The sequence below is a fragment of the Lissotriton helveticus genome, chromosome 11 (genome assembly GCF_964261635.1).
Source record: "Lissotriton helveticus chromosome 11, aLisHel1.1, whole genome shotgun sequence".
NCBI classification, from domain to species: Eukaryota; Metazoa; Chordata; class Amphibia; order Caudata; family Salamandridae; genus Lissotriton; species Lissotriton helveticus.
In genome coordinates, this window is record NC_136072.1 from 420839724 (window position 1) to 420854262 (window position 14539).

Sequence of the window (14539 nt, forward strand, 5' to 3'; positions counted from 1 at the left end):
GGGCAGTGGGCAGCAATCTTGTGGCTCTCCTTTGCAGACAAAGGTAGAGACAAGCACCTCACTGCAAGAAAAAAGGATGCTGACAATTACACTGTCCTGAAGCGTGCTCTGATAGATGGGTTTCGCTTAACCACTGAACAGTATAGTTTGCAGTTCAGAGATACCCAGAAGACACAGACTCAGGACTGGACTGACTTTGTAGATTGTGCTACTAAGGCTCTGGAGGGATGGTTACTGGGCAGTAAAGTGTGTGACTTTACAGGATTATATAATCTAATTATGAGAGCACAGATTCTTAATAAGTGTCAGAACCAGTTGTTGCATCAGCACTTGGTTGACAGCTCGAATCCAGCTCTTGGTCGTCGTCGACGCCTTCTGAACCTTGTGGATGAAGAGTCAAGCTTCACCTCTTTCGCCTGAAAACACCACACATCGGCTGGCATCTTCCTGTCGCCATCCTGGTCACTGGCTACTGACCCAGACTCTGTCCCCCCTGCTTTCATATTCTTCACATCTCTGATCCACCCTTGGATCCAGCCGGACACTTTTCCTCTGGTCGCCTGCAGCACTTCTTCGCAGCTCTCCGTTGGAATCGACAACGAAACCCGACACCAGAAGACACCTATGCACCCGGCTCCCCTGGGTGAGGTAACACGAGTACTCCTGTGCTCCAGTGGGTCTTGACTCTTGAAGTGTCTAAGTCTAACAGGGTTCCATCGTAGTTCACCTCTAGGTGCCCTTAATCTTTAAAATTGTAACTTGTTTGTTCTCCATAGAAAGTCAATGGTCATCCACAGCTGTGTTTAGACACTGCACGCGTTCCCCGTGGGCCTCCTTCGTCCCTACCTTGGGTGGTTCCTGGTTGCCCCAGTAGTTCTACAGGCCCTAGGCCTGCTTTCTAACCCTCACGTGGTTCTTATACCACTATTTTAGTATATGGTTTGTGAGGCCCCTAGGGCATAACGTATACTGTGCAACTTATCATATGCTAATTAAGTTAAGTTCCTTGTATTGTACTTTTACCTCTGACCTCATAAAGAGTCCAGAGTGGTTGTGTTTAGATTAAATACATATATATTTGATTTATACCTAGTGTGGTGTGCTTTCATTTGATCATTCAAGTGAATATATAACTGGTAAAACAACTCACTTAACTCACCTCTAAGTCTTAGCCTGAAGGGTGCTCTCCACAGGTACCACTAGGATAACTTTCTATAAAGGTTGACTTCAAACCTACCATCAAGAAGGGTTGATTGGACTGGTGCAAGGTGCCCACTACAATAGTGGACATCATATGCCAGGCCAACTTCTCACATTGATGTGCAGAGTGTGGGATTAGAGCTTGCACTGTGTTACCAGATAATCTTAAGAATATCATTTGAAAAATCACATTAAGGTACCAGTAGGTACATATAAATCAAGCTTAGAATACATAATTTCCACTGAACTTAGAAGTTGTAGGTGTTAAGGGCTTAGCACACCCTGACTACAACTCCTAGAGAGGTACAGTAGGAAACCAAGTAGTGTAGGTAGGTGCACACACCACACCACACTAGTAATGGCTTTAAAGGAAGGACCTAGTGGGTCTCTGCCATATGACAGCCCAGTCTAGCCATCTAAGTATGACACATTCTCCTTTTAAGAGTTAAGGGGTCTGTGTGCCACAAGGAAATTAAAGCAAGGACAAGGTCCCACCACCCAACACCTGATAGATATCTTAGTGTCAGATGACTTAGAAAAAGCATCAGATCCTGATAGACAAGGTAATGGGGATGAGGTGCAGCCATCATCAGAAGAGGATCCTAGTAGGTTGCCCCACCTGAACTCTGATGATGAGGATGCAGACCAGGCTGATGTCAGTGGACTCAACATAGGGAACACAGGGCTACCAGGGGATGAAGAAGGTCAGAATGGGGCTCCCTCCATCCCCCCACGTAGACCTGGAGGTGTGCCTAGAAGGGAAAGATCACCTTCAGTGGAATCTGACCATTCTGGTGCATCTCTGGGGTTCTCTGCCTCTGCTCATAGGAGGAGAACTTCTCCTGAGAAGAGGGAGCATGAAGCTAGGATGAAAGAAGCCAAGCTTAGGATAAGGAGACAAGAAGTAATCTTAGAGAAAGAGACCCTAGCTCTTGAGAGAGAGAGAGAAAAAAGATGGGACTAGAGTCCCATGGTGGCAGCAATATCCCTAGTGGTAGGGATAGGTCTTTTGACCATAGAAACCTAAACAAGATTGAGCCTTACTATCAGACTAGGGATGACATACACAAATGGATTACTGCACTGGAAAGGGCCTGCAAAGTACAACAGGTACAACCAGGGCAGTGGGCAGCAATCTTGTGGCTCTCCTTTGCAGACAAAGGTAGAGACAAGCTCCTCACTGCAAGAAAAAAGGATGCTGACAATTACACTGTCCTGAAGCGTGCTCTGATAGATGGGTTTCGCTTAACCACTGAACAGTATAGTTTGCAGTTCAGAGATACCCAGAAGACACAGACTCAGGACTGGACTGACTTTGTAGATTGTGCTACTAAGGCTCTGGGGGGCTGGTTACTGGGCAGTAAAGTGTGTGACTTTACAGGATTATATAATCTAATTATGAGAGGACAGTTTCTTAATAACTGTCAGAAACAGTTGTTGCATCAGCACTTGGTTGACAGCTCGAATCCAGCTCTTGCTCGTCGTCGACGCCTCCTGAACCTTGTGGATGAAGAGTCAAGCTTCACCTCTTTCGCCTGAAAACACCGGACATCGGCTGACATCTTCCTGTCGCCGTCCTGGTCACTGGCTATTGACCCAGACTCTGTCCCCCCTGCTTTCAGATTCTTCACATTTCTGATCCACCCTTGGATCCACCCGGAAACTTTTCCTCTGGTCGCCTGCAGCACTTCTTCGCAGCTCTCCGTTGGAATCGACGACGAAACCCGACACCAGAAGACACCTATCCACCCGGCTCCCCTGGGTGAGGTAACACGAGTACTCCTGTGCTCCAGTGGGTATTGACTCTTGAAGTGTCTAAGTCTAACAGGCTTCCATCGTAGTTCACCTCTAGGTGCCCTTAATCTTTAAAATTGTAACTTGTTTGTTCTCCATAGAAAGTCAATGGTTATCCACAGCTGTGTTTAGACACTGCACGCGCTCCCCGTGGGCCCCCTGCGTGCCTACCTTGGGTGGTTCCTGGTTGCCCCAGTGGTTCTACAGGCCCTAGGCCTGCTTTCTAACCCTCACGTGGTTCTTATACCACTATTTTAGTATATGGTTTGTGAGGCCCCTAGGGCATAACGTATACTGTGCAACTTATCATATGCTAATTAAGTTCCTTGTATTGTACTTTTACCTCTGACCTCATAAAGAGTCCAGAGTGGTTGTGTTTAGATTAAATACATATATATTTGATTTATACCTAGGGTGGTGTGCTTTCATTTGATCATTCAAGTGAATATATAACTGGTAAAACAACTCACTTAACTCACCTCTAAGTCTTAGCCTGAAGGCTGCTCTCCACAGGTACCACTAGGATAGCTTTCTATAAAGGTTGAATTTAAACCTACCATCAAGAAGGGTTGATTGGACTGGTGCAAGGTGCCCACTACAATAGTGGACATCATATGCCAGGCCAACTTCTCACATTGGTGTGCAGAGTGAGGGATTTGAGCTTGCACTGTCTTACCAGATAATCTTAAGAATATCATTTGAAAAATCACATTAAGGTACCAGTAGGTACATATAAATCAAGCTTAGAATACATAATTTCCGCTGAACTTAGAAGTTGTAGGTGTTAAGGGCTTAGCACACCCTGACTACAACTCCTAGAGAGGTACAGTAGGAAACCAAGTAGTGTAGGTAGGTGCACACACCACACCACACTAGTAATGGCTTTAAAGGAAGGATCTAGTGGGTCTCTGCCATATGACAGCCCAGTCTAGCCATCTAAGTATGACACATTCTCCTTTTAAGAGTTAAGGGGTCTGTGTGCCACAAGGAAATTAAAGCAAGGACAAGGTCCCACCACCCAACACCTGATAGATATCTTAGTGTCAGATGACTTAGAAAAAGCATCAGATCCTGATAGACAAGGTAATGGGGATGAGGTGCAGCCATCATCAGAAGAGGATCCTAGTAGGTTGCCCCACCTGACCTCTGATGATGAGGATGCAGACCAGGCTGATGTCAGTGGACTCAACATAGGGAACACAGGGCTACCAGGGGATGAAGAAGGTCAGAATGGGACTCCCTTCATCCCCCACGTAGACCTGGAGGTGTGCCTAGAAGGGAAAGATCACCTTCAGTGGAATCTGACCATTCTGGTGCATCTCTGGGGTCCTCTGCCTCTGCTCATAGGAGGAGAACTTCTCCTGAGAAGAGGGAGCATGAAGCTAGGATGAAAGAAGCCAAGCTTAGGATAAGGAGACAAGAAGTAATCTTAGAGAAAGAGACCCTAGCTCTTGAGAGAGAGAGCGAAAAAAGATGGGACTAGAGTCCCATGGTGGCAGCAATATCCCTAGTGGTAGGGATAGGTCTTTTGACCATAGAAACCTAAACAAGATTGAGCCTCACTATCAGACTAGGGATGACATACACAAATGGATTACTGCACTGGAAAGGGCCTGCAAAGTACAACAGGTACAACCAGGGCAGTGGGCAGCAATCTTGTGGCTCTCCTTTGCAGACAAAGGTAGAGACAAGCACCTCACTGCAAGAAAAAAGGATGCTGACAATTACACTGTCCTGAAGCGTGCTCTGATAGATGGGTTTCGCTTAACCACTGAACAGTATAGTTTGCAGTTCAGAGATACCCAGAAGACACAGACTCAGGACTGGACTGACTTTGTAGATTGTGCTACTAAGGCTCTGGAGGGATGGTTACTGGGCAGTAAAGTGTGTGAATTTACAGGATTATATCATCTAATTATGAGAGCACAGATTCTTAATAAGTGTCAGAACCAGTTGTTGCATCAGCACTTGGTTGACAGCTCGAATCCAGCTCTTGGTTGTCGTCGACGCCTTCTGAACCTTGTGGATGAAGAGTCAAGCTTCACCTCTTTCGCCTGAAAACACCACACATCGGCTGGCATCTTCCTGTCGCCATCCTGGTCACTGGCTACTGACCCAGACTCTGTCCCCCCTGCTTTCATATTCTTCACATCTCTGATCCACCCTTGGATCCAGCCGGACACTTTTCCTCTGGTCGCCTGCAGCACTTCTTCGCAGCTCTCCGTTGGAATCGACGACGAAACCCGACACCAGAAGACACCTATGCACCCGGCTCCCCTGGGTGAGGTAACACGAGTACTCCTGTGCTCCAGTGGGTCTTGACTCTTGAAGTGTCTAAGTCTAACAGGGTTCCATCGTAGTTCACCTCTAGGTGCCCTTAATCTTTAAAATTGTAACTTGTTGGTTCTCCATAGAAAGTCAATGGTCATCCACAGCTGTGTTTAGACACTGCACGCGTTCCCCGTGGGCCTCCTTCGTCCCTACCTTGGGTGGTTCCTGGTTGCCCCAGTGGTTCTACAGGCCCTAGGCCTGCTTTCTAACCCTCACGTGGTTCTTATACCACTATTTTAGTATATGGTTTGTGAGGCCCCTAGGGCATAACGTATACTGTGCAACTTATCATATGCTAATTAAGTTCCTTGTATTGTACTTTTACCTCTGACCTCATAAAGAGTCCAGAGTGGTTGTGTTTAGATTAAATATATATATATTTGATTTATACCTAGTGTGGTGTGCTTTCATTTGATCATTCAAGTGAATATATAACTGGTAAAACAACTCACTTAACTCACCTCTAAGTCTTAGCCTGAAGGCTGCTCTCCACAGGTACCACTAGGATAGCTTTCTATAAAGGTTGACTTTAAACCTACCATCAAGAAGGGTTGATTGGACTGGTGCAAGGTGCCCACTACAATAGTGGACATCATATGCCAGGCCAACTTCTCACATTGGTGTGCAGAGTGTGGGATTAGAGCTTGCACTGTGTTACCAGATAATCTTAAGAATATCATTTGAAAAATCACATTAAGGTACCAGTAGGTACATATAAATCAAGCTTAGAATACATAATTTCCACTGAACTTAGAAGTTGTAGGTGTTAAGGGCTTAGCACACCCTGACTACAACTCCTAGAGAGGTACAGTAGGAAATCAAGTAGTGTAGGTAGGTGCACACACCACACCACACTAGTAATGGCTTTAAAGGAAGGACCTAGTGGGTCTCTGCCATATGACAGCCCAGTCTAGCCATCTAAGTATGACACATTCTCCTTTTAAGAGTTAAGGGGTCTGTGTGCCACAAGGAAATTAAAGCAAGGACAAGGTCCCACCACCCAACACCTGATAGATATCTTAGTGTCAGATGACTTAGAAAAAGCATCAGATCCTGATAGACAAGGTAACGGGGATGAGGTGCAGCCATCATCAGAAGAGGATCCTAATAGGTTGCCCCACCTGACCTCTGATGATGAGGATGCAGACCAGGCTGATGTCAGTGGACTCAACCTAGGGAACACAGAGCTACCAGGGGGTGAAGAAGGTCAGAATGGGGCTCCCTCCATCCCCCCACGTAGACCTGGAGGTGTGCCTAGAAGGGAAAGATCACCTTCAGTGGAATCTGACCATTCTGGTGCATCTCTGGGGTCCTCTGCCTCTGCTCATAGGAGGAGAACTTCTCCTGAGAAGAGGGAGCATGAAGCTAGGATGAAAGAAGCCAAGCTTAGGATAAGGAGACAAGAAGTAATCTTAGAGAAAGAGACCCTAGCTCTTGAGAGAGAGAGAAAAAAGATGGGACTAGAGTCCCATGGTGGCAGCAGTATCCCTAGTGGTAGGGATAGGTATTTTGACCTTAGAAACCTAAACAAGATTGACCCTCACTATCAGACTAGGGATGACATGCACAAATGGATTACTGCACTGGAAAGGGGCTGCAAAGTACAACAGGTACAACCAGGGCAGTGGGAAGCAATCTTGTGGCTCTCCTTTGCAGACAAAGGTAGAGACAAGCTCCTCACTGCAAGAAAAAAGGATGCTGACAATTACACTGTCCTGAAGTGTGCTCTGATAGATGGGTTTCGCTTAACCACTGAACAGTATAGTTTGCAGTTCAGAGATACCCAGAAGACACAGACTCAGGACTGGACTGACTTTGTAGATTGTGCTACTAAGGCTCTGGGGGGCTGGTTACTGGGCAGTAAAGTGTGTGACTTTACAGGATTATATAATCTAATTATGAGAGGACAGTTTCTTAATAACTGTCAGAAACAGTTGTTGCATCAGCACTTGGTTGACAGCTCGAATCCAGCTCTTGGTCGTCGTCGACGCCTCCTGAACCTTGTGGATGAAGAGTCAAGCTTCACCTCTTTCGCCTGAAAACACCGGACATCGGCTGACATCTTCCTGTCGCCGTCCTGGTCACTGGCTATTGACCCATACTCTGTCCCCCCTGCTTTCAGATTCTTCACATTTCTGATCCACCCTTGGATCCACCCGGAAACTTTTCCTCTGGTCGCCTGCAGTACTTCTTCGCAGCTCTCCGTTGGAATCGACGACGAAACCCGACACCAGAAGACACCTATCCACCCGGCTCCCCTGGGTGAGGTAACACGAGTACTCCTGTGCTCCAGTGGGTCTTGACTCTTGAAGTGTCTAAGTCTAACAGGGTTCCATCGTAGTTCACCTCTAGGTGCCCTTAATCTTTAAAATTGTATCTTGTTTGTTCTCCATAGAAAGTCAATGGTGATCCACAGCTGTGTTTAGACACTGCACGCGCTCCCCGTGGGCCTCCTGCGTGCCTACCTTGGGTGGTTCCTGGTTGCCCCAGTGGTTCTACAGGCCCTAGGCCTGCTTTCTAACCCTCACGTGGTTCTTATACCACTATTTTAGTATATGGTTTGTGAGGCCCCTAGGGCATAACGTATACTGTGCAACTTATCATATGCTAATTAAGTTCCTTGTATTGTACTTTTACCTCTGACCTCATAAAGAGTCCAGAGTGGTTGTGTTTAGATTAAATACATATATATTTGATTTATACCTAGGGTGGTGTGCTTTCATTTGATCATTCAAGTGAATATATAACTGGTAAAACAACTCACTTAACTCACCTCTAAGTCTTAGCCTGAAGGCTGCTCTCCACAGGTACCACTAGGATAGCTTTCTATAAAGGTTGACTTTAAACCTACCATCAAGAAGGGTTGATTGGACTGGTGCAAGGTGCCCACTACAATAGTGGACATCATATGCCAGGCCAACTTCTCACATTGGTGTGCAGAGTGTGGGATTAGAGCTTGCACTGTGTTACCAGATAATCTTAAGAATATCATTTGAAAAATCACATTAAGGTACCAGTAGGTACATATAACTCAAGCTTAGAATACATAATTTCCGCTGAACTTAGAAGTTGTAGGTGATAAGGGCTTAGCACACCCTGACTACAACTCCTAGAGAGGTCCAGTAGGAAACCAAGTAGTGTAGGTAGGTGCACACACCACACCACACTAGTAATGGCTTTAAAGGAAGGACCTATAGGGTCTCTGCCATATAACAGCCCAGTCTAGCCATCTAAGTATGACGCATTCTCCTTTTAAGAGTTAAGGGGTCTGTGTGCCACAAGGAAATTAAAGCAAGGACAAAGTCCCACCACCCAACGCCTGATAGATATCTTAGTGTCAGATGACTTAGAAAAAGCATCAGATCCTGATAGACGAGGTAATGGGGATGGGGTGCAGCCATCATCAAAAGTGGATCCTAGTAGGTTGCCCCACCTGACCTCTGATGATGAGGATGCAGACCAGGCTGATGTCAGTGGACTCAACCTAGGGAACACAGAGCTACCAGGGGGTGAAGAAGGTCAGAATGGGGCTCCCTCCATCCCCCCACGTAGACCTGGAGGTGTGCCTAGAAGGGAAAGATCACCTTCGTGGAATCTGACCATTCTGGTGCATCTCTGGGTCCTCTGCCTCTGTTCATAGGAGGAGAACTTCTCCTGAGAAGAGGGAGCATGAAGCTAGGATGAAAGAAACCAAGCTTAGGATAAGGAGACAAGAAGTAATCTTAGAGAAAGAGACCCTAGCTCTTGAGAGAGAGAGAGAGAGAGAGAGAAAAAAGATGGGACTAGAGTCCCATGGTGGCAGCAATATCCCTAGTGGTAGGGATAGGTCTTTTGACCATAGAAACCTAAACAAGATTGACCCTCACTATCAGACTAGGGATGACATCCACAAATGGATTACTGCACTGGAAAGGGCCTGCAAAGTACAACAGGTACAACCAGGGCAGTGGGCAGCAATCTTGTGGCTCTCCTTTGCAGACAAAGGTAGAGACAAGCTCCTCACTGCAAGAAAAAAGGATGCTGACAAATTACACTGTCCTGAAGCGTGCTCTGATAGATGGGTTTCGCTTAACCACTGAACAGTATAGTTTGCAGTTCAGAGATACCCAGAAGACACAGACTCAGGACTGGACTGACTTTGTAGATTGTGCTACTAAGGCTCTGGAGGGATGGTTACTGGGCAGTAAAGTATGTGACTTTACAGGATTATATAATCTAATTATGAGAGCACAGATTCTTAATAACTGTCAGAACCAGTTGTTGCATCAGCACTTGGTTGACAGCTCGAATCCAGCTCTTGGTCGTCGTCGACGCCTCCTGAACCTTGTTGATGAAGTGTCAAGCTTCACTTCTTTCGCCTGAAAACACCGGACATCGGCTGGCATCTTCCTGTCGCCATCCTGGTCACTGCCTATTGACCCAGACCCTGTCCCCTCTGCTTTCAGATTCTTCACATCTCTGATCCACCCTTGGATCCAGCCGGACACTTTTCCTCTGGTCGCCTGCAGCACTTCTTCGCAGCTCTCCGTTGGAATCGACGACGAAACCCGACACCAGAAGACACCTATGCACCCGGCTCCCCTGGGTGAGGTAACACGAGTACTCCTGTGCTCCAGTGGGTCTTGACTCTTGAAGTGTCTAAGTCTAACAGGGTTCCATCGTAGTTCACCTCTAGGTGCCCTTAATCTTTAAAATTGTAACTTGTTGGTTCTCCATAGAAAGTCAATGGTCATCCACAGCTGTGTTTAGACACTGCACGCGTTCCCCGTGGGCCTCCTTCGTCCCTACCTTGGGTGGTTCCTGGTTGCCCCAGTGGTTCTACAGGCCCTAGGCCTGCTTTCTAACCCTCACGTGGTTCTTATACCACTATTTTAGTATATGGTTTGTGAGGCCCCTAGGGCATAACGTATACTGTGCAACTTATCATATGCTAATTAAGTTCCTTGTATTGTACTTTTACCTCTGACCTCATAAAGAGTCCAGAGTGGTTGTGTTTAGATTAAATATATATATATATTTGATTTATACCTAGTGTGGTGTGCTTTCATTTGATCATTCAAGTGAATATATAACTGGTAAAACAACTCACTTAACTCACCTCTAAGTCTTAGCCTGAAGGCTGCTCTCCACAGGTACCACTAGGATAGCTTTCTATAAAGGTTGACTTTAAACCTACCATCAAGAAGGGTTGATTGGACTGGTGCAAGGTGCCCACTACAATAGTGGACATCATATGCCAGGCCAACTTCTCACATTGGTGTGCAGAGTGTGGGATTAGAGCTTGCACTGTGTTACCAGATAATCTTAAGAATATCATTTGAAAAATCACATTAAGGTACCAGTAGGTACATATAAATCAAGCTTAGAATACATAATTTCCACTGAACTTAGAAGTTGTAGGTGTTAAGGGCTTAGCACACCCTGACTACAACTCCTTTAGAGGTACAGTAGGAAATCAAGTAGTGTAGGTAGGTGCACACACCACACCACACTAGTAATGGCTTTAAAGGAAGGACCTAGTGGGTCTCTGCCATATGACAGCCCAGTCTAGCCATCTAAGTATGACACATTCTCCTTTTAAGAGTTAAGGGGTCTGTGTGCCACAAGGAAATTAAAGCAAGGACAAGGTCCCACCACCCAACACCTGATAGATATCTTAGTGTCAGATGACTTAGAAAAAGCATCAGATCCTGATAGACAAGGTAACGGGGATGAGGTGCAGCCATCATCAGAAGAGGATCCTAATAGGTTGCCCCACCTGACCTCTGATGATGAGGATGCAGACCAGGCTGATGTCAGTGGACTCAACCTAGGGAACACAGAGCTACCAGGGGGTGAAGAAGGTCAGAATGGGGCTCCCTCCATCCCCCCACGTAGACCTGGAGGTGTGCCTAGAAGGGAAAGATCACCTTCAGTGGAATCTGACCATTCTGGTGCATCTCTGGGGTCCTCTGCCTCTGCTCATAGGAGGAGAACTTCTCCTGAGAAGAGGGAGCATGAAGCTAGGATGAAAGAAGCCAAGCTTAGGATAAGGAGACAAGAAGTAATCTTAGAGAAAGAGACCCTAGCTCTTGAGAGAGAGAGAAAAAAGATGGGACTAGAGTCCCATGGTGGCAGCAGTATCCCTAGTGGTAGGGATAGGTATTTTGACCTTAGAAACCTAAACAAGATTGACCCTCACTATCAGACTAGGGATGACATGCACAAATGGATTACTGCACTGGAAAGGGGCTGCAAAGTACAACAGGTACAACCAGGGCAGTGGGAAGCAATCTTGTGGCTCTCCTTTGCAGACAAAGGTAGAGACAAGCTCCTCACTGCAAGAAAAAAGGATGCTGACAATTACACTGTCCTGAAGTGTGCTCTGATAGATGGGTTTCGCTTAACCACTGAACAGTATAGTTTGCAGTTCAGAGATACCCAGAAGACACAGACTCAGGACTGGACTGACTTTGTAGATTGTGCTACTAAGGCTCTGGGGGGCTGGTTACTGGGCAGTAAAGTGTGTGACTTTACAGGATTATATAATCTAATTATGAGAGGACAGTTTCTTAATAACTGTCAGAAACAGTTGTTGCATCAGCACTTGGTTGACAGCTCGAATCCAGCTCTTGGTCGTCGTCGACGCCTCCTGAACCTTGTGGATGAAGAGTCAAGCTTCACCTCTTTCGCCTGAAAACACCGGACATCGGCTGACATCTTCCTGTCGCCGTCCTGGTCACTGGCTATTGACCCATACTCTGTCCCCCCTGCTTTCAGATTCTTCACATTTCTGATCCACCCTTGGATCCACCCGGAAACTTTTCCTCTGGTCGCCTGCAGTACTTCTTCGCAGCTCTCCGTTGGAATCGACGACGAAACCCGACACCAGAAGACACCTATCCACCCGGCTCCCCTGGGTGAGGTAACACGAGTACTCCTGTGCTCCAGTGGGTCTTGACTCTTGAAGTGTCTAAGTCTAACAGGGTTCCATCGTAGTTCACCTCTAGGTGCCCTTAATCTTTAAAATTGTATCTTGTTTGTTCTCCATAGAAAGTCAATGGTGATCCACAGCTGTGTTTAGACACTGCACGCGCTCCCCGTGGGCCTCCTGCGTGCCTACCTTGGGTGGTTCCTGGTTGCCCCAGTGGTTCTACAGGCCCTAGGCCTGCTTTCTAACCCTCACGTGGTTCTTATACCACTATTTTAGTATATGGTTTGTGAGGCCCCTAGGGCATAACGTATACTGTGCAACTTATCATATGCTAATTAAGTTCCTTGTATTGTACTTTTACCTCTGACCTCATAAAGAGTCCAGAGTGGTTGTGTTTAGATTAAATACATATATATTTGATTTATACCTAGGGTGGTGTGCTTTCATTTGATCATTCAAGTGAATATATAACTGGTAAAACAACTCACTTAACTCACCTCTAAGTCTTAGCCTGAAGGCTGCTCTCCACAGGTACCACTAGGATAGCTTTCTATAAAGGTTGACTTTAAACCTACCATCAAGAAGGGTTGATTGGACTGGTACAAGGTGCCCACTACAATAGTGGACATCATATGCCAGGCCAACTTCTCACATTGGTGTGCAGAGTGTGGGATTAGAGCTTGCACTGTGTTACCAGATAATCTTAAGAATATCATTTGAAAAATCACATTAAGGTACCAGTAGGTACATATAACTCAAGCTTAGAATACATAATTTCCGCTGAACTTAGAAGTTGTAGGTGATAAGGGCTTAGCACACCCTGACTACAACTCCTAGAGAGGTCCAGTAGGAAACCAAGTAGTGTAGGTAGGTGCACACACCACACCACACTAGTAATGGCTTTAAAGGAAGGACCTATAGGGTCTCTGCCATATAACAGCCCAGTCTAGCCATCTAAGTATGACGCATTCTCCTTTTAAGAGTTAAGGGGTCTGTGTGCCACAAGGAAATTAAAGCAAGGACAAAGTCCCACCACCCAACGCCTGATAGATATCTTAGTGTCAGATGACTTAGAAAAAGCATCAGATCCTGATAGACGAGGTAATGGGGATGGGGTGCAGCCATCATCAAAAGTGGATCCTAGTAGGTTGCCCCACCTGACCTCTGATGATGAGGATGCAGACCAGGCTGATGTCAGTGGACTCAACCTAGGGAACACAGAGCTACCAGGGGGTGAAGAAGATCAGAATGGGGCTCCCTCCATCCCCCCACGTAGACCTGGAGGTGTGCCTAGAAGGGAAAGATCACCTTCGTGGAATCTGACCATTCTGGTGCATCTCTGGGTCCTCTGCCTCTGTTCATAGGTGGAGAACTTCTCCTGAGAAGAGGGAGCATGAAGCTAGGATGAAAGAAACCAAGCTTAGGATAAGGAGACAAGAAGTAATCTTAGAGAAAGAGACCCTAGCTCTTGAGAGAGAGAGAGAGAGAGAGAAAAAAAAGATGGGACTAGAGTCCCATGGTGGCAGCAATATCCCTAGTGGTAGGGATAGGTCTTTTGACCATAGAAACCTAAACAAGATTGACCCTCACTATCAGACTAGGGATGACATCCACAAATGGATTACTGCACTGGAAAGGGCCTGCAAAGTACAACAGGTACAACCAGGGCAGTGGGCAGCAATCTTGTGGCTCTCCTTTGCAGACAAAGGTAGAGACAAGCTCCTCACTGCAAGAAAAAAGGATGCTGACAATTACACTGTCCTGAAGCGTGCTCTGATAGATGGGTTTCGCTTAACCACTGAACAGTATAGTTTGCAGTTCAGAGATACCCAGAAGACACAGACTCAGGACTGGACTGACTTTGTAGATTGTGCTACTAAGGCTCTGGAGGGATGGTTACTGGGCAGTAAAGTATGTGACTTTACAGGATTATATAATCTAATTATGAGAGCACAGATTCTTAATAACTGTCAGAACCAGTTGTTGCATCAGCACTTGGTTGACAGCTCGAATCCAGCTCTTGGTCGTCGTCGACGCCTCCTGAACCTTGTTGATGAAGTGTCAAGCTTCACTTCTTTCGCCTGAAAACACCGGACATCGGCTGGCATCTTCCTGTCGCCATCCTGGTCACTGCCTATTGACCCAGACCCTGTCCCCTCTGCTTTCAGATTCTTCACATCTCTGATCCACCCTTGGATCCATCCGGACACTTTTCCTCTGGTCGCCTGCAGCACTTCTTCGCAGCTCTCCGTTGGAATTGACAACGAAACCCGACACCAGAAGGCACCTATGCACCCGGCT